The following is a 27002-nucleotide window of genomic DNA, read 5'->3' on the forward strand; positions in this document are numbered from 1 at the left end:
CCCAGGAATATGCATTAACAGCAAAAGATCTTGCGCTGAAAGAAGAGGTAAAAACTCTTGGGGGGGAGGGGGGAGAGACTGAAAGAAGAGGTAAAAACTCTCAGGGGGGTGGTGGTGGGGACTAAAATCTTTCTATTGTACTTATTCACCCTCCCATAAACCATGCCAGTCATTTCAAGTTGAACACAATACCACTTAGCCATTGTCTTCACTAGCAAAGTTGGCACAAAATGCCTCCCCCAAGAAGGACGTTACTTTCCTCCTTTCCTCCTCCCAAGCTGTCACATTCAGTGCCCTTTGCAAGTTTTCAAATATATGAATAAAATATGGCATTTTGACATTTATGAAACAAACATCCCATAAATGAGACCTTTATTTCTTCCAAAACATTTACGACATTTATTCTTTAATAAAAAATAAACATAACAACATGTTGCAAAACATTTACAAGAATGAGAAGCCTTGCAAAAAAAGGAATTTAAGGGCAATTTTGAACTTGTGGTAGTGTTTCATGTATTTTTTATAACACAAATATATTTAAAAACAAAATCTTTTCACATTCATAGTTACTTGGTGTCTAAACTAGATGTTTTATTAGCCACACTAACTACAAGTAACAATCACATGTGGCATAGCATGAGGCCCAATTCAGCAGAGCAAAATAAATAAATACCTTCTATCCCAATTTTCTTGAAAAGAAAAAAAAGATGAAAAAGAAATAATGTCCAAAGCTACAGAGACAATCAAAGAAATAAACCCCTGAAGCAAAAGAAATAACAGGGTAGGACAAAAAAAAATGCCTCTAATAGTAGTGATTTATTCTATTCACAGCCTGTTACTGTCAAGTTATGCAATGAGCCCAGATGATTCAGGAATTCGTGTAGGGAGAAAATGTTTTTCAATTAGCAATATGGATTTGGCTTGGCTCGTGTCAAGTGTCTGTAAGTGATAATCTCAAGAAAATGACAAGGTGACGTCTTTAAATAAGTGGCCTTAGGTTTAAGAAGGAGTGCCTCCAAAATAAACCAAAAGGAAGTAGAAGAGTAGACGTAGCCTATAATTCTCCCAAGTACCAGCAAAACTCATATTTGTGTGTGTGCGTAAAGCATACACACACACACACACTCACTCAAAACTCTCTGCTTTTAAATCACACTACAGATGAAATGACATATAAAGCTGAAGCAACAGAGGCAGGTAACACAGCTATGAATTAGAGGGGGAAAAACCACGTCAGCAAAGAAACAAAACCACAAAGAACTAACAATTAACACACATACAGCTCTTACAGGAAGGAAAATGTAGATGAAAGCACATGCAGCTACAAACCAAAAGCAGTCACTGGAAATCAGTCTACCCTCCTGGGAAACAGAGGCTGTTGAACCTCTGCACAGATCAGTTAAAGTGGAAATCTCTTCTTAGGAAAATGCAACGAACCCCAACTTACAGCTTGCTGCAGATACAGAAGCCATCACCAGTTTTCTGTGAAAAATGGCGTGCTTTATTACTGGTCTGAAATGGTCTGCCTTAAGCTTCCAAATAATGCGGTCTTAAGCACCTTACTCTAAAGGGTCAGCTACATTTTTCCTCCCCCAAATTCATTTATCATTTCATACACACTGCCATTTCTTTGATACATTACATAGGTAAAACTTCTTGAACTTTCCCCACATTTTAAGGACCCTCCCAGACTCAGCGAATATCCAGTACGCCTCCACATGCAAGTAAGCTAATGGAAGAGGCCAAAGCCAAGCTTCCTTCGGAGCTTGGGTAGGCTGACTTGCATTACAATCACCACAAACTAGAACAAGCGCTTACAGTGAGCTTGCCATGGCTCAGCTATTGCAAAGCCTTTAACATGAGCCCTCTGTGGTGGCTTTCAAATCTTCTTTATGAGACATTCAGACAACGGTTGTCCAGGACCTCATCCTCCCAACTGAAGCAGGTTCAGAGCCAAAATTCAGACCAGTACCTCCGCAGAGGCCTTGCGGCAGGTCACCCCGCAGCAAGCTCCTGAGGAGGAACAAGGTGGATGCTCCCCTGCAGGCTACCCCAGCCCCAAACCCTACCGTCAGCTTTTTAGGAGCCCACCAGCCCTACAGATAACATTTACCATGGGGTGACAGGTCCTGCAGAGAGCTGGGGAATCTCAGCACTGGGCTGCTCCCACGTCAAACCAATTTAGGCAGCTCCAGAAGTACTGCAAGGAAGGAGAAGCCTCCAGCAGTTACCAGCAAGCATTTACTCTCCATAATTCACAACACACAGATACTTTTTGTTTATAACACTAGGGTAGAGCTAAGGCTTTCTCTCTTTCCTTTTTTTTTTTTTTAAGCCACTTTCAGCTGTTGTTTCAGCACACTAAGACTTTTCTTAAGTGATGCAAGTTCAGCCAGACCAGCACAAAAAGAGTGCTCCTGGGGTGGAAAGTAAAAATATAAAAATATATATAGAGAGAGAGATATGCGTGTGCACACACATGCACACTTTAGAGCACCTCTGCATCCTACTTCTGGCCTGGAATGCACCACCTCGTGTGGGTAAAGGAGTTGAGATGAAAGAAGCAGAAATCCTTCTGCCAAGTGCAGACATGGGATCAGCTACTGAGACAATTAACAACAGATTTTTCCAGTGACACAACTTGGACCAGCATGCAACGCCTGGCACAGTCTCTGACAGTTGTTTCTGAACCATCCTATGAATACACGTATTCCTCCAAAAGACTGAGTCCAATTTTCCTGCTGTTAAAAAATGAACAAAACCCCCTTCATACTCTTATTCCCTTCAGCTAAAACATACATGAAAGTTTCAGAGAGGAAAGAAGGAAAATGGAATTATTAAAAATAAACCTTTGACTCATTTCCTTCTTTCCCTTTCATTCATTACAAGCCAGCAAAGCTCTTGCCTTCACTTGCTAAAATCACTTGGATTAATAATAATCTGAATTTACCTTCTTCAGGCAGTGAGAAACCTACCATCTTCCTCTCAGGTGAATTGCAAAACACGACATGAACAAGAGTATATTAAAACATCAGGATAGATATAGCCAGGCAGGAACGCGATGGGATGGAGAAGCACTGAAGGCGCTGAGGTGTCCCCATTTGGTACTGGCCGAGGGGGCACGTGCCCCCAGTCACAGCTCCACGTCCCCAGCCCGGACCACAGCTGGGCCGGCCCTGGCCCCGTCAGACACAAGAGCCTTGTTCGCTGCTGGGGAGGAAGAGAGACGGTGACGGCAACCAGGCAAGAGAAAGGGCATTTTGTTTTCAACCAGTTGTCTTACTGGTTTGAGGGCTGATTTTTTTCGGAATTTAAGATATAAATAATGTAATTGCAATTCAGTAGTTAAATGCATCAGGAAAGCAGAAGCTTCACGATGGGAAAGGAATTTAAGGTTGTGGCTACCGCATCTGTTCCAGGAAGCTCCTAAATAATATAGGTAACCATACTTATGGTACGAAGAGGTTACACAACCCAAATGATTTCAGGGAAGAGTTTAGCCACTCTAAAATGGAAAGAGCAGAAATAAAATATTTATGTTGCAAGTAAGCCCAGTAAATCACAAAAGCGTGATGGAGGAGATGAACAGGTTACAGTGGGGAAACATTCTGCAACAGGCTGGACAAACAACAGAATACTCTCAGATCACGCAGAAGAAAACGTTAGTTGAGATCAGTGTCTGCTAAAAGTGACAGAGCCGACGCTTGCACGGTTGATCCTGTTACCACTTCACAGCAAAGACAAATTCTCTAAGAAGGCATATTATTTATTAACCATTTTTTTAATGCCATCGAGTAAAGATGATGGATTTTAGTTTCTACAGAGAGACACAAAAGAGCAGTCCAAAATTCTTCATCAGAAATAAAAAAGCAGATATTAACAGAAGCTGTAGTAAGAGAGTAAGTTCCCTCTTTCCCAGGCAGGTGGAAAAACAAATGCTTCATAAAAAGGTTTAGGTGTTTCCTCCCTCCCAATTAAATATTAACTTGAATGAACACCACACCAAGCAAACTATCCGTTTCTTCATTTCGGCTATGCATTACACAAGCCAAACCAACTTTACATAAATCATTTCCAATATCACAGTGCGAGCAAAAAATTAAAGTTACATGTTTTAAACAGGTAGAGCCTGCCGGTGCTGCTTTTACTGATTAACAACTTCTTCCCAAAGCAATTCCACTGCAATCAGCCTCTTGCAGGTGGCCTGGAACTGAGAAGAGAGAAGAAGGGCAGGAAAGGGAGCAGGGAGAAAGATGACAGAAAACTCAACAAGCTAAGTATTCATGGCAGATAATACTACGAGGAAAAAAACAGGTAAAATTCAAAAACGATTACCAACATAGGCTATCACTGCAGGGGTGCCAAAAGGAGCCTAGGTAGTATTATAGTTTTCTTTATCATGAACCAGAAAAAAAAAAAAAAAAAGAAAGAAAACACTCACACTCAAATCATAAACCTGTCCTGTTTTCCCAGCAGAACATGTAACTGCTTCGTTCAGCTCCAGCAGCTCTTAACAAAAGAAAGTATTTCAGAGAGACTACACACACCTAGGCTGCCCGCTACCACGGACGATGGCCCCTGCGCAGCACTGTAAGGATAGCGCTCCCCTTTCCAAGGATTCGGCCTCCATATAAGCTAATGGCAGGGAAACACTGTACGCATCCACGGACGTCTGTAGAGAGAACATAAAGGCCACAAGGGTCAGCCCTATTTCCACTGGATGTACTTTACCATGTCAGACTATGTACTTATGAGGAAAAAAAGTTAGGATTGAGAAATTAAGGGAAAAAAAGGCACTGTCAAACACTAAAAGAATAAACAACTTCACACCTAGTTTAGAGAAAAATTAAATCCATGCTCTTCAGAAAGCCTCCCGATGATGCAGATGTGAAGAGCCTATTCCCATAACTAATCGTCCCATCCCTAACGGGCTCTGTGCTGCATTTCTGTTCAGCAAAGAGTTCAGATCAAAGCCTCTGTGATTGCCCACACCACCTCACAGACCTGGTCGGCAGCAGCCCACGAGAACCCCATGAGAACAAGAATATTTAAGCTGTGAAAGCTCACGAGCACGGGAAAAGACATTTCCTTAGCAGCTAGGCCCAAGCTAGAGCACTCACTGCCAGCAAGAGCATCTGTGAAATTATTTTCTGAACCAAGCATGAGACTAATTTCTTTAGCATAACTTTCCCATAAACACTTTCTTCTCACCATAAACCTGCCAGTAACACTAGTATATGGATTTTCTGGTTTTGTTTTGTTTTGTTTGGTTGGTTTTTTTTAAGTGCACGGGAGTTAACTTATTTTTTAGAGGTAGTTATGACATTTCATTCCACAATAGATAAGTAATAGATAAATAAAAGCACAAACACACAATATCTATCAAAAGCTTTATTAACAAAAAAGACACACTGCAGAGCACTACAAGCCTGCATTAAACTTCTTCAATATGTGATCTTAAAAGAATTTAAATGTTTAACACAGGGGCACTTTGCTGTACAGAGAGGCATATGCAACAACACGCATGTAACAGCCAGAACCCCTGCAAAACAGACATGGAAATTTCTCTCTCAAACAAAGGAAAAGAAGGTCTAATTCCATCAGACTTTACTGAAAAAATGAGGGTGACACGCAAGCTTAGCAGCTATCATCTACCATTAATAACTCAAGGCATAATACCAGACAGTTTTATTATTTTCAAAAGTGCTGTCTTAGTTCAATGTTAAACCACATGATTTAGCTGAATCTTAAAAGGTATCTTATCCATGCTGAACGTATTAATTGATCAATTAGTTTGACACAAGGGTCAACTCTCTTTTCCAAAGGCACGCAAAGACTATCTACAGACAGCATTTACTAGTTCACATTTTAGATCTCCAAGGTTTTGACTAAGTTTTCCAGCCAGACTGATGGACAAACACTTTTTTCTTTTAACTAGCATAAAAATGGCCTGTTACCCAGTTTTAGCTTAGGAGAAACCCAACCAACCTATGCTCTTCTCACCCATGAACTAGAACGCTGTATCCCCTCAAAGGAAAAGGTCCCTTGACAAAACAAGGGGAAATATATTAAGGTCTGAAACACACATATGAAATGTTTCTTGCAAAAGCATCTGATTCCTGGGGTAATGCTAAAGGAAGCTCTCTACATAATGTATTGACAAGAAGGAGCCATAGCTCACTTTTTTGTTTCCCAAAAGTCCCCAAAAAAATACAAAGTTCAAACTCCAAAGGAAATACGCAGTTTCATTTCTCTACATAAAAATACCTTTTGCTGAGAAATTCACATATCAGATCAGTCCTCACAAGTTCTAACACCTTCCCCCATACCCAAACCTGATCCCACAGATTAAGACATAATTTGAAATAAAACCAGACTAAAGAATACAGACCTGGCCAATTAAAAGTTTAAAGCGCTAGATAAACACAGATTCAACGTGATTAGGCACACTGCATTCTCAGGCACTCTTCAGCAAATAGTCAAGACTCATCATGCCTACAGCATCCTTTCCTTCAGGAAAGCTGTACACCACTCTGTCCATATGATGCAAACGTTTGATACATAAAAGTTTATGTATCCCTAAAAATACAAACCTCAAACCAAGAAGTAAATTAAGAGCCCATCTTTTAACAGTTATGGTTTCTAATGTGTTATTCTTAGAATTATTATGCTGTTCAAAAGCAAGCATGCTCCAAATCAGACTACTTGTATGCTGTATTTATGTAGTAGACACTTTTATAAAAAGCGTATCAGTGTACAGAAAGTTAACAAAATTTCAAATTCAGATTATAATTTTTGCTTTCAGCCATCTTACCTAATAATTAGTTTGACATTAAATCAACTGGCCCAACAAAGTTCTTGTTGGTTGTCACATAAAGGACAGCTAAAGCAAGATAGTTCTGTAACAAATCACCGCCTGCCTGCAAAGTCTATACCAAATGACAACTCCCCATTAAAATCAGCAACTTGCTCCACATAATTAAAATACAGCTTCAAAGTAGCATATCAAATTCTGGAGAAGCTACTTAAGCAACAGAATGTGAGCTATTAAAAAACACCACCCACTAACAACACAAATACAAAAAAAAACCCTCCAATTCATTAGTAGCAAAGTGATTAATCAAAATGAGCTAGTCAGTGCTGTAAGAGCACTGGAAGATTTACTCCCAGAACCTGTGGACCAGATTACACCACCTCTGCTCACCTTACAGAGAGCCCTCCTCTATGAGGAAGGTCTGTTTTTAGAACAGGACAACCTGCAGAACAAAATGCCACCTCCTGAGAGCACACACAACAGGGAAACTTGGATACAAGATCAATCACTAACCTGCAATTAAAGCAGAGAGAAAGCAAAATATACCTAGTCTAGTCTAAGAAACTGCCGGCTAGAGACATTACCGTGCTGGATGTTGTTACTAAATGGAGCTGAAATGGAATTCAAGGAGTAGAGAAAACACTGAGCCATGAAGTAAAGACGTCAGCATCGGGAGGAGGACATCGCATAGCAGGTCTCCTACGCCGAGCCCTTTGCAATTCCATCCTAAAACTCGGGGAAGGTGGGGAGGAGGGGGAGAAAAAGATAACCTGACAACCTGTCATCGCAGAGATTTTAATCTCATGCTGCGGGGAGAGGCGTGGAATTAAAAATAATTTTCTTCTTCAGTGACTGCCAAGGAATATGACCTATAACTCACTACTAGATAACAGCTGAAAGAAAGCCAATATTTAGGAAATATTTTTATCAGCTGAAAGAAACTGTCACTGCAGTTAAGTCAGATTCCCCCCCAATTTGTTGATGCCCATTTTCATGCTTCAGCTACCTACCGCACAAATCATGCTGTGGTTTCACCGACGTTGCTCTTGCTGGCAAAGCCAGCCATGGCAGCTTCTACTCCCACATGGCTGCTGTTAAGCTGCTCGCGGGGCCACGTGGCGAACAAGAGCCACCGACGTGGCTCATGACACAACCCTGAACCCCTGCTTCTGCAGAGACTGCGTAAGGGCAAGGAGAGGAAGCGGGAGAGGGCAAAAAAAGTTTGGGCTGGCTCCACTTGGCACAGCTACAGCCAGTAAAGTAGCACAACCCTTCCCGAAGATGATTCAGATCACTTGAACTGTGTAAAACACACCGCCATCCCCCTTCGAGTTAGGCAAAAGAGCAATGGATGACTCAGAAGCTGGATATTTGCATACGCATTCACAGTAAGACGCCGTACATTGCGACTTTCTAACTACGGCAGAGCACCACCTATGATCAGAGTGGAGAAAAAGGCAACTCCACTTCTATACCAGGTCATCAAGTGAGACGGACCCACAGGCGAGGGTACGTTGGGAAGTGCCACACCGTACTGCCAACACACGCTCAGGCTCATCCTTCAGCCTACGCTTGCCTCAAGGCACGCTTGGTTCGGGCCAGGTACAGAGCACAGCGCGGTCTCCACACCTGCCTGAGCCCTTACCCACAGCACGGACCAGCAACGTGCCCGGCCCAGCGCAGCACCACCCGCGGGCCACCGCTAACCTCCTCGCAAGGTCTTTGGTAGGAAGGCGCAGCATCTCTGTGCCTCAAGAGCGACCAAAATTCGTAGGTAGCCCAGAGCTCAGGTTCCTTTCGACACCACGGTCAGCCCGCCCCAAGCTGTGAGTGCTCCTGCCTGACAGCGCTGACTCGCGCAGGGGGCAGGGGCCTCGCCGGGCTTCAGCCTGGCCTTTCTGCCTTTGGCGTAGTATTGATAGCCATTATATCGCTGTGAAAAACCACAGTGCCTTTCCTCATGGGTTTTCATAGATGTATGGCTAGCCTCTAGGAAAGTTACCCTCAGGCAGAGAGCACACCTTTTGCTTTAGTTAAGGCAAAATGACTCAGTACTATTGGTAGCTGAGAATCCATCAAAATATTTGAGTAATCTTAGAAGACATCTATTTCGTTTACTCTGTAGACTGTCTAGATGCACACTGCTAACAAAGGTGAAGGACGAACAAAGGTCATAAAGCTAAAAGAGCCTGAAGTACCTCTTTCGGAAACAAACCTCAGCACAGCATATGGATGGCAAATCAGGAACATTAAATGTTAAAAAATACATAAAAATAAAAAAATACTATGAGATCCTATGTCCCTATCTCCATTTGTAATTAGCTTTCTCTAACATGCGCACAGGATTATAAGTTCTTTTGTTTTTTTTTAAATCAGATTTCAGGTTCGTGGACCAGATCCAAGGGGCTGATTTCTATGCATTCCTGAGGGAGAAAGGGCTATAGAAAAGCCTTTTATTTCTGCATGTATTTCCCAGAAGGCCTAACTAATGCAAGGGGAAACGTATCAGGATTCTTCAATTGGGGGAGGGCAGGAAGGGATTAACATGTTTCACTGGCAGAGTATGCGCAAGCGGGCAGGGGCAAGCACTTCAGCGTGAGCAATTAAACACACTTCTTTTGTAAACCTTATGATGACATGGCTAAAACGTCCTTTTCAACGTAGCAGCCTACTTGGGTAAATGTCGAGGTAAATTGCGCCGAAAAGCAGGGCGTATTTCACAAAAAGCTGCTGTGAAGGGCGACGCTCAAGACTGAATATGCACATCTCACAAGGATCACCACTTAAACACGTCAGCCTCATAAAGTTACCAATACAAATACAGCACTACCTTTTCTCATAGTAAGCCAGCACCAGCTGCACTAACAGTTTTGGACAACTGCTAGTAATGGTCTCCTCCTCCTAAATCGGTACTGTATATTCACTTTTCTGTTAAGCTCTTCAAGACCTAACGAAAGGTGGTCCCCAGGTTCAGAAACACACTCCAGCGCCACTTCAAAAGCCAACCTGCCGCAGAGCAACAGAAGTTATTCCGGTTTGCCCTTTTGCTTCAAAGGCCGTGAGCCACAAAATTTTCCAGCCTGCCACGTACTGATTTTCAAAGGAATATACTCTCTTCAAATCTCTTCTTTATAAGTTTACTAGCTTTTCAACCTTGGTTCTTTTAATGCTTGTTTATTGAAATACTTTTTCTATATTAAATATCCCTATGCTTGAGGTAAAAGCACTGCCAACAGGAACTCATTCCCAGTGATCATACATCACTCCCTATTACTAAAGTAAACCTTATGAAAAGCTAAATAAGAGGTTATTGTTCCAGAATTAGGACTTTGGCAATTGGATTTACCTTATTGCCAAGGCATATCTACAGGCAATGACACCAAGCAGCTATCTACAGGCAATGACACCAAGCAGCTTCAGCCCTGCCTCATGTCCTCAGGGACCCTAATCCCAGGCCCTACGACCGCATCCTGCTGCCTCGAGCATGGAGAAGGAAGCCACTGCTGCCCATCGCAGGGCAAGGGCTGCAAAAGGGGGCACATTCCTCCCCCAGGGCTCGAGGGGGGTTTTAAACCTCCTTGTCATACCAAAAGCAAGCACAGAAAGCACAGAAAACAGGCCGAGTTTGCTGAAGGTACAGCTGCTTTTACTTCTACCAGGAGGAGAGGCAGCAGACCGCACGGCTCCAGCCCACAGGTTAGCATACACTTACCAACATACAATTATAATTGAACAAGAAGCTTAATTCAAGTTTTGCTGCACTTGCTGGTTCAGAAATTCCTACTCCACCTGTATTTAAACACTGTTTTCATCTTTAATATAGTATGCAGCTAATACAGGTCCCTGCTCACACTAAGTAAAAACAAATTCCTTCCTGGAGTTATTTGGCATTAATATTAGTTACAGTATACAGTAAACAACCTAGTTTAACTAGTCCACTCAATAACATGATCACCCATCCCTGCCTTTAGCCCTCTTGCAGAAAGTTAAAAGCAGCAAAATTAATTATTTACTTGAAACCAAATAATCAGGTTGACTGTCCTAGGGCTGTGCTTTTAGGTGGTGAACTATTTTGTGTTATATTTAAAACATTTAGTTAAGTCAACAGAAAAACAACCAACCTTTATTTATCACTAATTTTGCCCAGTCATCAAGCCTTTCCTATAATCTCATTTTACAATTGTTGAAGACTTCCCACTTTGAGATACCATTTTCTGGAATAATAACAATACAAATGATGGACCTTTGCACCCCTCTCAGAATATACAATACTTTTAAGAGTAGAGTATTTACTTAAGGGAAAAAAAGTACTTACTGCAGTATAAACAACAGACAGAATTTATCACAGCACTATTCACAGGAGACGGTGCTATTGAATAACACAGTCATCTTTCATTTAATAAAGCTCTAAAAAGATCCAGTGGCCAGAAACGAAAGAGAAACAATAAAAAGCTGGAAATAAGGGGCAGATTTTCAAGGCGAAGACAAATTAACCATTGACAATAAGATGACATGGGGGATTTGCAATCACTAGAAATATTAAAATGAAGAGAGATCCTTTTTCCAAAAGGGAAAAATGGACTAGTGCACGAATTCCCGGGCTGATAATGAATTTCACCCAGTAATTCCAAAGATCCATGTTACATAAGGGCTAAGGTAGCATCCTTATTTCAGCATGCTTTTCTTCAGTGGCAGGACTGGGTTACTTTTTCCATCAGGTTATGTTTCTGACGGGGATGATATCCATTTCTCTATGCAGCACCACAACCTGCTGTCCCAGGCACGAGAGGGGGCAGGAAGGCTACCAGCTCCTGTAATGCGATCACTACACAAGCCAGCTGGTTTCCAAGAGGCTTTTTCAAGCCTCTAACTTCTAAATTTTTGCAGAAAATTGCTAAGATGCATAAAACTACAAGACCCAGAAGCAATGAAAGTTGTAGCTGAGCTGCAACAGTAGCATGCAAGTCCCTACTATGTAGCCCTTATTTAGGGCAGCAACCCACTGAATTTCCTACCTCTGCAAATACTACTGCCTCTCCAAGTGCTACTATGCTAGAAAAAGAGAAACCTCACAGTTCTACATAGCACTCAAAAGACTTCGTGCACATATCTGTGGAAGACAGCAAAGATCACAGCAGCCATCTGGATGCTTCTATTTAAGTATGTCACTCCACAGAAAAGTTTCACCATTACAGCACAGACTTTTCTCACTACTGCTCTACCCAAGTCGGAAGCCAAACCCAGCATCGGTACACACGTGCTTTGGAAGGATACCGTCTGGTCATTACAGACCACTGTGCAGCTCCACTCAGATGCTACCTAGAAATTAAGATTTTTCAAAAGAATTTCTATTTGGTTACATACACAGCTCAGAAAATGCCATCTAGATTTAAAAGACTTCTTCCCAAAGCCACGCTCCTGGAAGTCTGCTTTTATTTACCGTGAATCGTTTCCATACAGGCTCTCCATAGTAGTCCTTTAATCTTGCATGGCATAATTGTAAATGTTCTCTCTGCATATCTTTGCATAATTAACTAAGAGACATTTCAAGGTAATGCAAAAGAAACATCTTGGTACATACTTATTTTACACATTATGCTTACAACGTGTTATGCTATTTACTTCTCAATTTCAGAACAACCTCTAGCACACTGCAGGTGTAATTTATAAGCAGCAATTATAACACAATATAAATTACAACATAAGCAGACTGACAGAACATCAACTCGAGGTAATGCAACGGAAACTCCCCAAACTATACATAATTAAGAGCCTTTATGAGAAAACTCAGTTGGAGAAAAACCTCACGATAGACCTGGAAAGTGATACACTGTAAAATCAAATTAACGGGAAGGTAATTTCAGCCTCAAGACACTACATGTTCTGCCTGCACGCCAGACCTCAAAAACGTGATTCACTTCAAACTTGACACAGGATGTGAAGCTATCTGGGACAATCAGGAGCAAAGGAAGAGCATCAGTATGTGGCATTCTGACTACAGCAGCCTCCTGGTTTTGAGGCACTCTCTCACCACTGTTTATACAACACATCTCCCTGCTCAAATTATCATTTGGCTAAAACATTTGCACTCCCACTGTTATCATCCTGCTGGAGATGCACAGCAGTTGAGGGTTACTAAACTACAAAAAACAACAACACACCAACACACCAAAAAAAACCCACTAGCACAAGCACACCTAACAGAATGAAGTGTTTCCAGAGCAACAGCACTGAAAGTCATCCATCGGACTGGCAGCCAGTGGCATGCACTGGCACAATATACAGTTCCCCTTTTATATCTACCCATGAGCAACATGGCAGAGGAAACAGGCTGCAGCAGGCTTTTTCTGTCATTCTCTCTCTGCACAGCACTGGAAATTCTCAAAGGGAGAGTGGGAGGGAGCACTAGGGACCACTAATCTAGTGCCCGGAGTGAAAGTACTCTTAACGGACAGTTAAACACACTGCCCAGGAGGCTGGAAAAACTACCGCCCTCAAAGGCAAGCAGCGATCCTTGTAGAACATAACGTGTTAATCCCGTATGAACAAGAAAGCTGTACAAAACCTCATCAGTTTGCACTGAGCTCCACTAGCCCCCCTTATATTCCTTCTCTTTATGTTATGCACAAATCTGAAGCAAGAAGGAAGATCCCATAAGACTTGTAAGATCCCAAGGCTCGTAACCAGTAGCTTCTCAAGGCAAAGGAACAGGCACAAGGCACAACTTGTTATTTCCCCTCCGAGTTCCCTGTGCCTCCTCAGCCTAACATGTGAACTTCAAGCAAACAGGGCCCTTCAGGATCCTATCCTCCACTAGATTTCCAGACAAGAACATTTATTTACATGATTAATATAATTACTATAATTGCCTATAATAATATATATTAGTATGTGTGTTATGCACTGTAATATATATTACTAGAGTACAAGTAATACAATCACTTATATTTATAAAAAACATTTCAGAAAGGTACATACATTTTTAATTGACTGATGCTTTTAAAGTTTAAAGAAATATTTACTATAAAAGAAGAAGACTTAATAGGCATGAAAGTCAGGTTATACACTCATTTTCCGCTGGCCTTTTAGGCAAATTTAAGTATCTAACTTCATTGTGCTTTCTGAACTTTTTCCTTCTAGTCGAACATCTAAACAGGGTGCATTAGTGCTGTCCATGTAACAACTTCGTAATTGCAGTGCTATCTCCTAAAGTTCTGCAAAACATTTAAAGACAAACTTCTTCATTTTGCATTTGTTGACGATGCAGCTTTCCCAGAGGGCTGAACGAAACGTACCACTTTTGCCATGAAACTCTCCTCGAGCCACTTAATTGTTTGCATCTCTGGAAGCTAATGCAATGGGGTGACTTTGTCAGCAGTATTTTTACAAGCCGTTTTAACTGTGAAAGCCAGCATGCACCACTGGCTCCTGCTCTGGCATGCTGTGCTTTACACCCCCATCTGGTCCTTGTTCACACTGCTGAAGCAATGCCGGACTAATCCCAAACATTTGGGATTCTTTCAAAAGAGATCATTAGTTTCACAGCAGTTCTTGTGGACGTTATTTTATACTGATGAAGGCAAACAGCAACATCCAGAAGAACAATAGCTACTTTGTTCAGGCAATGAAACAATACCAAACTGTCTGGCCTGTTTCTGAAATGCTAAAATTGTTAAGTTTTATTGTACTGTGTTAAGTAGCTAGTCTACAAAGCAAAGTCATAAAACTAATCTTAGATATTTCCCTCTTTCGTTTAGCCTCTCTCATAACAGATGAGATTTCATTTGTCACATTTCATTAATAAGAATAACATGTAGTTAACCGATAAAAATGGTAGCAGCAAGAGTCCCTTCACTGCATTAGAACTGTTAAACTCTTGACAAAGCAATAAAAAAGTAAATCTGAATACTGCCCACTCCAAATATGAAAATACACTCTTGAGCTTTTCCCCCTCTTACTACCAGTCATATCAGTTTTACTCCTTGACGCCCTGGACAGCCCAGCAAGCCTCTTAATGAGGCTTCTTTAATGGCCAGTTTGGAAATTTTTATTCATTAGACAGGCAGTTCATAACGCAGAGTGGGAAAGAGGGTCTAGTACGGAGAAGGCCGTCCCGAGAGGATAAAGAGGCCTGGAGGCACTTACGCAGAAGTAGTGGCCACAAGGTTAGCAGGGGATCTGCTGAGCCACCACGCAATGTCACCTCTGCCTTAGGTTTCCATCACCTACAAAGCCCAGGGGAAAGTTGATTTCACCTTAAAGTGTAGGTACAAAAGCTAAGGCCGGATGCTTTCTACTGAGGTGTATTAATAAACCAGATCCTAGAAAGAGAGAGTTATCCAAGACCCTGATCACATGGCGTCTGATTACATTTAAAAGAATTGAAAAAGCAGACACAGCCACAGATCCAGACAGGAAACAGGGAGAAGAGCACCAACTGCAAAACAAGACACCAAAGACAGCCACTCCAGTATAAAAGCTATCGGCTTACCATTCCTAAAAATGATGCCATGTGTCAGTTTTCAGACATTACCCAGGAGCAACATAAATATGTATTACATACACTTCTCACCAAGAGATAGGAAACAGCCACCCACACCAACAAAAATAAACCTAGCGTGGCAAAACCCAACAGCCACTGTCAACTGTACCACAGCCAGTCTCCAGACAGCCCCAAAAGCCAAATTAAACTCAAGAGTGTCTGGCGACCCACGTGATCGGTACCCTCTGCAGCAAGACCTTCACCTTACGAGAGTGTGGTTCAGACCTTTTCCTGCTCCGCTTAAGACTTCGCTTCCACATCTTCCCAGCAACACAAGCTCCCTGCAGAGCTCACCTCTTTGGCCTGGCACGGCCAGCAAAAGTGCTCCTCCAGCCACTTGCTGCCTTTGATGATAAGCCAGCCTCTCCCTAACCAAATTAAGCTATGACACAGGTAACTCCATAGGGCCTACTCGCCGCCTCCTGTCACGTTTGTTTGGGGGTTTTTTTCCTAAAAGGGCAGACAGTCTCCAAACAGACGTCATTCTCCTGTCAGCCCACCTCCTGTACTTGCTGCATACTGACCTGTGACAATAATTTATTCCATCCTGACATTTCTCAGAAAAATCCTCTTGTCAACAAACGTGAATTCCCTCAAGAGCGGTATCTGATTCTTTGTCTGCAGTGTGGTCTCATTTATTACTTACTAATCTACTTACTCAAAATCTTCCACAGTCTAGTCTACACACTTTTTTTTTGTCTACTACCTGCTAATGACCCTAGGATGTAAATATATCTATACATCTTTAAGCAGGAGGGGGAAAAAGTCACTTTAAGACGTCAAGCCTCAGACACCACATCTCTAGCAGCCACAAAACAATCCAAAGTGTGTGTGTGGGGGGGATCATATTTCTTGCTTCCACTTCTTTGTGTTATAGAATTAACAGATACATTTAGACCTCAACCAAGGTGATGAAACGCACATTCCACTGCATTAAAAAAAAAAAGTTAAATGATCATAAGGCTAGCTGCTGTTTAAAATCTTAACTTACCAAAATGCTTACAAACTCCCTTCCCCTTTTGCTTTCTCTGCTTCTTATTAGACAAAGCATCAATACTAGTAATGTGTAATAGCACCCTTTCAATATTTAAGAACTTTGCATTGTAAAGAAAAAGAACTTTTAGGATCATGAAAGATTACTCTGATGTCTTCTAAAAAGAAGATTTCATTTTTGCTTTGCCTTTTGTTTTAGAAGTATTTGCAAACAGCATCCTACTGATTTTTATATTAGGTTGGAGAAAATTCTATTTCTTTAAGGGAGCTCCAGTGTCATTCTGATAATCAAGGTGTGCTCAAATTAAAAAAGAGCAAAAACAGAAAAGTATATACTAGTTAGGCAATATCTACCCAAAGTTTTAGTAAAACACAAGAGCATCAGCATGACTTAACAGCAATAACGAGAAAAACCTAGTAAAACACTCTACTAGAGCACAACCACAACTAAGATCCCTCCCCCCCCTTCACTCTTCTAATATTAGAATGGTTATTCTTTGGGGAAAAAACCACTACTGATATTCAACTGTCAGCTCCATACACTAACACAGATTATTCTGTATAGACTAAATATAGGTCACTTCAGAGTTTGGTGTCTTTGAAATGAAGTCCAAGATTCAAACTACAATTTTGTACACTAGCAGTGTAAACAGAGTGACAGCACATTTGACTACAGTTTACACAACACATGCATTAAAGGGTGGGTTTTTTGTTAATTCTTCATTTTTAAGCTCTGTGGCAGTAGAAACGATACAGCATTTACATACGATGTACCAACTTCCTGATAGCTCCTATCACAGCAATACTGAAGAACTTGCTGAAGCATTTCTGTTCACAGAGGACAGCACCTAAGTTTGCCTGAATGCTCTCAAAACTACAATCAGCTGCTGAAGACCATTACAGAATCGGAGAGAACTAGACAGAGAAAGAGATCTCTCCAATATACACATATAAAAACAAGAAAATTTACAATTAATCTCCACAGAGGCTATATGACTCATGGTCAAACTAAGAAATCTCAATCTGCTGAGTAATTCGAACAGTTTTACTGTTAGTTAACGCAAATATGAAAGGATGCCTACGATGTTAACGAAATCAGTCAGTCAGGAGTGACAATACTACATAACCTCTTTCATTTGGAGCCTAAATTACAGCATTTTACAAGTTAAGGCAATTATTTTGTTCTGCTACTAAATTATTCCTTATTGTGACAACCAATTTAATTGATAAAGAACTTTAAATGAGCTTTCAACTTAAGCAGACTTACAAAATAACTGGAAAATTAATTTCTCACCTGCAAGCCAAGCTGCAGGGCTGTTCTCACAGCTCTTTTACAAAGACGGTAGCAAAAGGTTGCCTTGAGCAGTAGGCAATGGCCTGAATTTTGTTATCAAGTAATGAGTCTGCCACAAGAAGAATGGCAGCATGGCAGTAGCCTGCTGCACGTAAATCCCTTTGCTGCTTAAAACTAGATTTCGGGTCAATATTAAAAAAAAAAAAAAAAAAAAAAAAAAAAAAGCAAAAACAAAAAAAAACCCAAATAATCCAATACTATCCAAAAAGGGCAACAAGAATAAAAGGTATCTGGTGCTGGTTACACTAACCATACAATAGGCTGCAAATTAGCACTAAGTTGTTTTATAAGCAAGTGCAAGAATAAAAATATGAACAGATAACCCATTTATCTCAACTCTGCACAGCCAGCCACAAGCTCAATGCCTCACCATGCAAGCAGTGAAAGCTTTCTAGAGAGAGTCCAATATTTAGAAGCAGTAAAATGAACGCTACCCGTTCTGCGAGTTCCCCCTGCCTCCCTCCCGCGCCCTCCTCACCCTCTCCTCCCCTAAGGCTTCACTCCATGGTTCGCATCTCTCCGGCTGCAAATAATTGCCTGCCTCAGAAAGGCACCTCGGCCAGCAGCACTCCTTAATCAGCAGCAGGACAGCTGAGTGATGCGAGGCATTTCCACCTTCTCCCTTGAGGAACGGCACCGTCTCCACGAGGCAGCACTCCACCACCAAGGATTACAATGACTTCAAATGTGGCGTCTGCCCTAATGAGAGACCCTTATTCCGACAGGGCCCTCGCTCCAGAAAACCCACCTCACACTATTACACCAGCTGCCTACTAGGGTTTAGCTTATCATTACATTTACTGCCAAAGATCAATCTGCCCAGCCTGCGGACAAACCTCGGGGAAAATCCATTTGTAGAAACGAACTCACAGTGCTATACTGTACATATGTGCAAGCAATAATCAATTATGTTACCTTTAAATTTTCACCACAGTGTGAACATGGTAACAAGCAAAAATAATTTTTTAAGTCCTTATACCTTGGCACAGGCAGGATAGCAAGACAATTACACCAGATTTATAAAACTGGGGATGAATTTGCAACAAATAGGATCCAAGCAGCTCTGCAGAAATACCTCAGAAAACAAATCTAGGTATGTATTTCCTAGCAAACTGGAGAGACAGAGAGAAAAATAGTTACCAGACTATACTAGGAACTGCAATATACTTGCAGTTGGCATACCAAGAAAGGAAATATGTGATTCAAAGTAATACAAATTTCAGCTTCCATCAGATCAGTCACACATGCTGTACTTTCATTCTGGAATGAACTGTCAGCACGTAGAAGCTGTACAGGTATGTTTCTTCCTAAACAAACCAGTCATCTTCTCTTCCCCACCTTGCACACTTGCTCAAAAAGAAAACCAAAACCTGATCTTCATCATCCTCATCCTGGAGTGGCCATTAAAACCATCTTCTGCGACAGGGTATGACATGCTTAAATCCCATTATTGTATGTTTTCATCCATTCCACCCAGTTTTGTGTCCTTTATGGTACTGCTTTCTTCCCAGCTACCTGCTCTTGAATCTTGACACTTCGAGCCATGCAGATCAGACCTGGGTCTGAAGCCAGCCCTGCTGGCTGTGTTTCCTGCCTCACTCCCTTTTCAGTTTTTCTTTAATAAACACGCAGTACCCCCTTTATCTCCCCAAATACTTGATGTCCACACTCGCAGTAACACCTACAGGAAACTATTTTCAGACACAACAGTCAAAGGCACAGTTAAATGATCTGATGCAATTAAACTACACGGCTCATCTTTAACCTCCTGCTCCTCTAAATTCTGCTTCTCCTACTCTCAGGTTCACTTTCTTGTTTCACATTATGCTGTAAACTTCCCAAAGAAGGGACTATGTCTCCAAAGTGTGTTTATACAACACTTAACATGCCACAGCTCTGCTTTGGGCCCTTGAACATTACCAGAATATAATAGCAAGAGTAGCACAGTAAAACCATCAATTAGACTGGTTTCCGATGGCTTCAGGTTTTTGCAGGAAATGGAAATTATTAACTGAGAAAATGACAAACGCTGTCCTTTCCCAACCCTGTCTCTCCTCTCCACACAAAGGGAACTAATTTTGTAGTATTAGACAACCATAACCTTTTTATCACTGTGATGATTTTTCAGGACTCCCATTTGATAGACTCTTCCTTTCCTCCTCCACAGCCTGTCATAAAGATGCAGCTAAAACTCAGCTTGTCTGTCTTCTCTGCTTCATGAACATTCTTAAAAGATCACATTTTCATCATCTGTAGGAGCTTAAATTGCCTTTGGTCCATCCCATATCACAGTCACACAGAAACCTTTAGACTTCTTCATATAAACTTCGAAAAACAGGTGAAAGTGTAATTAGGTATCAAAAGTAAAGCAAAGAGCTTTAAAATGGAGGAAAAAATCCTTGCTTTGAAAGATCAGAAATAAGAAAACCTTTATATTCTTAAAATGATCACAGGCACATAAGACAAATGTAAGAAGTAGAAAAAAACCAAGATAGTAAGCTAAGTAGATACATAAAGCTCAACTGCACGTGAATTTTGATGAGTACTTACAACATTTAAGTCAAGCAGCAAACACACTACACTATTTCAGTAGACAGAGTGGGGATGGGGAAGTGCTACTGAAAAACCCACGTTTTTAACAGTTTCCTGTTCACATTAGAATACTTCCTTGATTAATCAATGTATTCCTGTGTGATGCACATGCCTGTGTAGTCCCCAGTACACTAAGAGAGCTGTTACACAACACACATTAAGAATCACAAACATGTTTTCGATTCTGCAGATGGCCAAAACAAATGTAAAGCTTTATTACTGATCTTCTCACTTCTGTCACAGTTTTTTCCCCTTTACTGATTTCTCAGCTAGACTTCTGCTACGCATGACCCTCACAGATGGAAAAACTTCAGTAGCTGAATTGTTAATCAAGTTGTTCTGTCCTCCTGCCAAACAGCTAAGAAGAGAATTACAAAGTCCATAATTATGCCAAAACCTCCACAGCAAATATTCAGCTGTGTTAATGAACTGCAATACTCACCTACCATAAAGTCCAAATCCAAAACGAGCACCAGTACTTTAGTCCTGAAAGCAGTCCAGGGGGTGGTATCACAGCTACTACTGCAAGTCTTAGCAGAAGTTTGCATTTTGCTGTGTATTTTAGAAAACAGCATGGCATTTACCCTCCCACTCCCTGCCTCTGCCAGAAACCTCAACACTCATAGTAGTAACAGAAATGCACGGATCTGAAAGACTGTTGCACAAACATTAGAAATTACAACAAAGCCCAGAAAAGACAAACGTTAAGCCTCAAAACTGCTGCTGCTGAATACAGTATGCTATCTCTTACTACATTTACTTAACCCTTTTGCATACATCCCACTGATAGCACAATTTTTCCAGGCCCACCTCACTGAACCCACGTGGTTATTTGCACCACATAATTTGCACAACAAACGGACAGCTACATACACATTTGTTATATATTATAGCATTAGGAATTTGAGTCAGTCATAAAGGCACACCTTACACATAATTCTTCTGTCTTAGGTGTTAGAAATACTACATATATCACCTCATTAACACAATTTACATATAGTAGTCATTAAAAGTGGACAAAATACCAACTTTGCTCTATGAATGTAAATGTCTGAACAGTCTAATATAAAATCTAGATTAAAACAGGCTTTAATTTTTAATAAAGCCCGAATTCTAAATCCAAGGTAATATACTCATCTTTAAAAACAAAGTATCAACTTCTTTTTTTAATCAACTATTTTGAAATAAAGGAAATGAAACATACAAATTTAGACCTAATATGTTTTAGTTACTGCTTTTCTCTTTGAATCAAAAGCAACTGAATCACCTGTTTTTATTACAATTTCAGCCTTCACATTCTTGTACTCAAGACAAAGGAGGAAACAATAGTGCTGCTTTCAGTACAAACAGTACACACCTAACATTGTTCTGGTGCACAACAGCACAAATACTTCTATCAATGTATTTTCAAAAAAAAAAAAAAAAAAAAACTTTTTGAAATCTACGCAATGGCTCCAAACTTTCCACGCTTTTCTCTCCAAATGATGAAATCCATGGGTACTAACACAGTCAATACCATAGCAATATAACTTCTTTTTCTTGCTTCCTGTAAGAATATTAACGCATGCCAGTATTAGAAAATCACCTAGTACAACGTATACTGTCAATATTTAACTAATTTTAAAAGTGACTGAAGGTTCCTCGGCCTGTGAAGGAAGGGAACATTCACAGGTGGCAATGGGTAAAGAGCCAAAGCAATAGTCTATTGCCTGGATGATTAAATACAGCATCTCAATATCAAAACCACATCTGTAAGTTTGCAGTGTATGAAGTCTTAAACTCAGGACTTGAACATCTTCGTCAAATATATGCAACCACAAAGGATTTCAACACTGCAAGAAGGGTCTCAGGAAGGCTTACTGAAATCCTTTGATCATAGCTGAAGAACTTTTGAAGTCAATGACACAATCACGACCCTACACAGACATCTAAGCAAATAAAACATTCATGGTGCTATTAGTTGTAATACAAGTACGATGCTGAAAAGCAACACAGCTTTTTGCAAGGTCAGAGCTAAACTACAAAAAATATTTTCAAAAATCAACATAAAAATATGGAAATTCTGAACAAAGGCTACAGTACTCTCTCCTGTGTACCTATCTGTTGCTGTTGAGCTTTAACCAAACAGACTATCTAGACAAACCGATCACTAAGACTTCCCTAAAGTCATGATCTGCACAAGTTCAGAGCTGCTGCAGCACCTTTCCAGCTGGACTTGCATATTCAGATCATGAGAACTTCAAGGGTCTGAAGCTGGGCGCATTTCAAGATCCTTCACCTCTGGACAACTCAGTTCCCCATCTCCAGCTGCCTTTGAAAACGTTTCTAGTGGTACTATTTATTTGGAGCTTGCCTATTGTTATCTCTCTGATCAAACAGTTTATGGACACAAATCCTCACAAAGCTCCCACACAGATGTACCAACATGACCAGCTGGAATTTTTAATCTTGTGAAACAAGTTTTCAGGCCCCTGAAACATTGATTAAAGTGTTAGTTGTGGAAGATATAAGCAAGCTAACAAAACAGTTCACTGTATAACCGAACACCAGGAAAAAAACTCCATACTGTAGATTTTCCTCATCACTGATATCAAAAGTAGAATTGGACATGAAAACTTGTTTGGCCAGAGGAGTTAGGAAGGGCTTTTTTTTGTCCTCAAGCATATTCCCAATGCACTCTCTGCATAGTGCTGTAGGTACTAGTTAACGCCCTCCCTTCCCAACACTGAAGTCAATGAGAACCTCATGGCAAACGTCTCTAACAGCGCTTTTCTCTTCTGGTGATTAATTGCTAGAACAAAATTACCTCAGAAAGTAGGTTTGTGACTTTTAACATCTCACAGAAAGTATGCTTTAAGCAAAATACAAATCAGTACCTCTTCATAGGTGTAACTGCATATACATCTAGAATCTGTTTTATACAGGTGGTAAGGAAATTTGACCTAATGGTTATTTCAGCCTAAAAATGCAATTGTTTAACTGTGGTTAAAAATAAAAGGTGTCAAAATAACACCTCATACCTCAGCAATGGAAAAGCAGCTCCACCAAAGAGAAACCTTTATTTTTAAAGGTCTCTGAGTGTTTCAATTCAGAGACTTCTCTCTGGACTAACCAGTAACTCAGACCAATGTGACCAACCTCTTAGAGACACACATTCACCTGACTGAAAATACAAATGCTGTGTCGAGGGCAAAATATCCTTACTAACTCCAGAGATTTCATTCTCAGATGAGTCTTTATTTTATGAGTACTTACATTCTGGAGTGCATTTTCCAGTTAACTTCTGAAAGTTTTAGAGCTAAACAAACTCTCCCTGTGCATATCACTGCTGCTGACAACCAGACAAATCAGCTATCCTTTACGGTTTCTCCACACACTCAGTGTTAAGCCAAGCAGCTTTGGACTCTGAATTAGCTCGACTCATGTCTGAAGAGCTGAAGCTAAACCAGAAGGCAAGAGGCTCAAAGGACAGCACTTGCCCCAAACACCAGAGGATACAGAGAAACAGCAAGTTTCTGAGAGTTTAAGCTTGTCGTCCTGCTGCAGGAGTCTTCCCCCCAAAACACACTCCCTGGGGGAGCACCGTCATTCATGGGATGAGTATGCCCCAAAGTCTGTTCAGATCTTCAATCCTTTTCCTCACAACACGCAAACGATAACCACACTCCTTTCATTATAAAGTTCCCCCACCTACGCCTCTCCAAAAGGGAAATAACATGAGGATTTATCAAGGACTTTCACAAAAAGCTACTTTAGCTGTAAAATGGCTGATGGTAGGTAAAAAAGAAAGAATGAGTGGCTGTTTTAAAGGCAGGAAGAGAAAGATAGGATAAGGAAGGTAAAAAAAAAATTCCTCTGAAGCACAGCATCTTTTAAATTTGCACAAGAGGAAAAAAAACTATGAGTTGTTTTAACACTCAAAGATCCTTATATTCACAACCCTAGTGGCCAAGTCCCTCCCATTTCATGAAGACATCATTGTTACAAAACATGCACTAGATCACAAACCTTTTAATATACTGTGTAAGCAAAGGTACAAAATGCAGAATAAGAACACATCAAATTGAACTGTCCACATTATTATAATGCAATGCAACACAGAAGCCCTTGAGTTGTTTCTTGATACGGGCTATCATGCAGCTGCATGATACCTTTATTACGTAAGGGTAGGTCAGGGCTGTGCAGACCTCCTCCTCTGACTATTCAGGAAAAGACTGAATAACTCCCAGCCCACCTATCTGATTCTGTCTCTCAAAAACCGTGGGGAACACAGTAGCTATCCCAAAAATTTTTCACATACTCTCCTGACATCATGATGCTTTCTATACTTTTCTATCATCCAAATGCACATTCACATCCCAAACAGGCAACATGCCACCAGAAAATATATTGCTCTCATTTCACAAGAGTAGCCAGAGGTACTATCTCATATTTCAACAGCTAGTGAAAATCATCCCCAACACCAAAATCACATGGATGAATAACAACAATGTCCATAGCCAGCATGGATTTAAAAATATATATATATATTTAATACCATTTCCTTTTCTCTTCAAATTTGCTTTCTCTTTTTATTTTCCTCCGTAATGGAGTCCATCCATATAAATATCCAGGTATCATGAACTTTCCAGTCTTTCTTGCATAGCCTTCATGAACTTATTACAGTAACCAACCAGGTCTTTCAGTGCTAAGAACTTCTCCAAGGAATTTTAAGGTTCAAAGAGCCACACAAAAGCCCCTCATGGTCCCAACAGAATCAGCATATGAAGCTATTAATAAGTGTACAATGCCCACCCTTAGGGAGTTGGATAGGACAAAATATTTGCAGTAGTCAAATTCTCTATTTTGGCAACCTTCACTTGCTCCCCACATTTAATCAACCAAGCAGTAGCTTTTAGGCATCGCAGTGTCTATACATTTCTTCCTGCTGAAAAAAGAGTAGTGATGGTAAAATGCTGAAGAAATGCTGCATGCAGTCCTACAAAAACCCACCCTTTACATTTGTGAAGTTCACTCACTAAGCCAGTCATACCATTTTTATCCTCCCCTCTGTCAGTAGTTCAACCCCAAGCCAAATTTTAGTTGCCCAAAGTAAAGGTACAGAAGAAATACAGCTGATTTCAGCCCTCTTCAAAGTTCCCACTGCCCTAGTCCTAACATTAATCAATATTTTTAAATAGCATATCCATGAAATCCACTATCACCTTCAGTATTTCCTCTAGTTCCCCAGTAATAATTTGAAAATGGTGGTATGTGGCAGAAAGTAGGAATAAAAAGAAAGAAAACCCACAAAAATACAATGGAAAATGTTTCAATTTGCCCCTGAAATTCCATTGCTTTCCAGCAGCGACAAATTCCCAGAAAGCATATAATGCAGCACCCGAGCATTACACTTGAGGGTACCTGACCTGAATGGACACCATTTCTTCCAAAGCTACATGGCCATCATAGCATGAAGTGAAATACTTTAAGGAACATGCACGCAGGGGAGAGGAGGGAGGGAAGAGATGATACACCAAGCATAAACATGCCCTTCTACACAGTTTGCAAGTTAGCAACAAGCCTCAGTTACAGCAGTAACAGCTAGTCTTCACACTAGCTTTAGACTTTTGTGTATCAGCCATTTCACAGCTCAAGAGACTATAATTTAGGGTGTATTTGATGGTGTTGTTCTTTAAAACTAAGTTCTCTTCAACACAAAAATAGCTATTTTCTTTAAAGCCCTTTATCAGAGAGACAAATCTCCTTGCATAATTGCCTGCAAGTATAATTTTGGTGTAAAATACACTAATGTAAATAAATAGCAACTACATCAGTGAAGTTATGTCAGTGCAGCTATGATCAAAGTCAGATTGCTATCTCCCAAACCCTGCATTTGCCCTGAAATGTCATCTCAAAGTCTACCAAATGGGGAAGGGACAGCTGTGTTCCTTATAAACCTCTACACTCTAAGGAATGTAAATAAGGGATATTGTTAAAATGAAAGACCTAGTTAAAGCTTTACATTTGTAATGTTTAAAAGGTTTTCCCCTCTTTTTTGTATCTTTAATCAAAGGTTATAAATGTTTAAATGATGGCAGTTGCCATGGAAATATGCAGGCCAAGATCTCTCTGTGGGAACCTCAAAGCTTCCTTTACCATTGAGTGCTGTGTAATGACAGGGTCACATTAACACCTTTGACTCCCCAAGCCCATTTACTGCACAGAAATTATCACAGCTGATTCCATTCACCTTCCATAGGCAAGCATTAACTACTTCTGCTCAAGCCATTTTCCCCTGCACTCTCCCCTTCCCTCCCAACACTCTCCCAAATCCATTTCAACACTATCTTTTATACAATGGCAAATTGATCTCAAGTGTGTCCAATATTCTGCACAAACACTAAACAGAAACCTGACAGTACAAATGCTCTGAGATGCTTCATCTGAGCAAAAGCATCATTTCAGAACCTATTAATTTCTTTTTCCAAAGCAATTAAAATCAAATAAATTTGCATCCTATCCTACACAATAAAGACATAGCTATGAAAAAAGAAAGCAGAGGCAGACATGCAGCTACAGGAACTGAACTCTCATAAAAGCCAACAATTAAATTAAAGAACAGAAGACACGCTCTGAATAATGGTTACTTTTTCCCCTTGTGACCGTCAGCGCTAAAGCAGGAAAAAGAAGTTCTTTAAAACCTCAGTGGAATTCCTGAATATCAG

The 27002-nt window shown here is 40.6% G+C and overlaps 1 protein-coding gene across 8 annotated transcripts in view; it reads right to left on the reverse strand.

Moving 5' to 3' along the window:
* Window positions 1–27002, reverse strand: part of LOC135323468 (semaphorin-4D-like) — a 104356-nt gene that overhangs the window by 69044 nt on the left and 8310 nt on the right. The window contains exon 1 of one of the 8 annotated variants that reach the window (XM_064499818.1): window positions 7399–7420. The exons of the other annotated variants lie outside the window; for them this stretch is intronic. The gene's annotated coding sequence lies outside the window, so the exon portion shown is untranslated. Of the gene's footprint in view, window positions 1–7398; window positions 7421–27002 lie in introns of those variants that run through there. 8 annotated transcript variants of the gene reach the window in all.

Source organism: Dromaius novaehollandiae, chromosome W, assembly GCF_036370855.1.
Source record: "Dromaius novaehollandiae isolate bDroNov1 chromosome W, bDroNov1.hap1, whole genome shotgun sequence".
Lineage (NCBI taxonomy): Eukaryota > Metazoa > Chordata > Aves > Casuariiformes > Dromaiidae > Dromaius > Dromaius novaehollandiae.